Source organism: Micropterus dolomieu, linkage group LG12, assembly GCF_021292245.1.
Source record: "Micropterus dolomieu isolate WLL.071019.BEF.003 ecotype Adirondacks linkage group LG12, ASM2129224v1, whole genome shotgun sequence".
In the NCBI taxonomy this organism is placed as follows: domain Eukaryota; kingdom Metazoa; phylum Chordata; class Actinopteri; order Centrarchiformes; family Centrarchidae; genus Micropterus; species Micropterus dolomieu.
Genome location: NC_060161.1, coordinates 37,007,709 through 37,008,630, shown reverse-complemented (window position 1 = coordinate 37,008,630; position 922 = coordinate 37,007,709). Strand labels below are relative to the sequence as shown.

At 40.8% G+C, this 922-nt stretch overlaps 1 protein-coding gene across 1 annotated transcript in view; it reads left to right on the top strand.

Annotated features, from left to right (window-relative positions):
- LOC123979978 (scavenger receptor cysteine-rich type 1 protein M130-like) overlaps nt 1–922 on the top strand; it is a 45,348-nt gene that overhangs the window by 42,552 nt on the left and 1,874 nt on the right. The window lies entirely within an intron of this gene.

Genomic DNA, 922 nt, shown 5'->3' with positions numbered 1-922 from the left:
TAGGACCTCCAAGGAGCTCATCTCAGCTGCCTCACAACCCCCCATCAGCTCAGTCAAGGATTTTACACTTTTGTACTGATGTTCCCTTTAAACAATACGGCTGGAATTATTAGATTACATTATAAACTCTGTTTTTATTACTCTCAACATGAAAAGACGAACGAAAACAAACGTGTCAGTCTTTTCAGACTTCCTGTCTGTGGCTCTCAGCTCCAAGCCCATTGGCTCCTACAGAAGACGTCAATCTTTAAAAGTCCTCACAAATACAGTTAAACCAAATTCATTCATACCCATGCCAAATTTTGATTCGTAGGAAATTTTCAATTTACCAATAGGTTTCATTATGCTGGCAATGACATAAACAAGTGCCAAAGACAGCAAGATATTGTGTTAGAGATAATAATAAAATAATAATAATAAATCTATCAACTATTTCTATGTTGTTTTTATTTGTACTGAAAATGTCATGTCTTCCCACCTTTTGTTGCACCATGGTTGGCATTATCAGTGCCTCAGAAGTCTGGACCCAGATGACCCAAACAATTACCGCTCAATCTTCAATCTACCTTTCCCCATTGGAAGTGTACTGTGGAATGACATTAAATAAATCTTGGATCTTGAATCATGAATCCTCAATAAAATCCTGGAAAGACCTGTGGCCGCCCAACTCCATATGTTCCACCATAAACTATTTGAACCCCTCCGATCACAAATGACCTTCTCATTGCTGCGGACAGCGGTCTCATCAGTATCCTCTTCCTCCTTGACCTCTCTGCAGCCTTCGACACTATGTCACAAACCCTCCTTCTTAAGAGCCTCTGAACTTATTGGGCTTACTGGCACAGCGCTCTCCTGGTTCCTGTCCCATCTCTTCTAAATGTGGCGGCACAGAGTGGGAATTGGTCATGGATTATTAGGATGT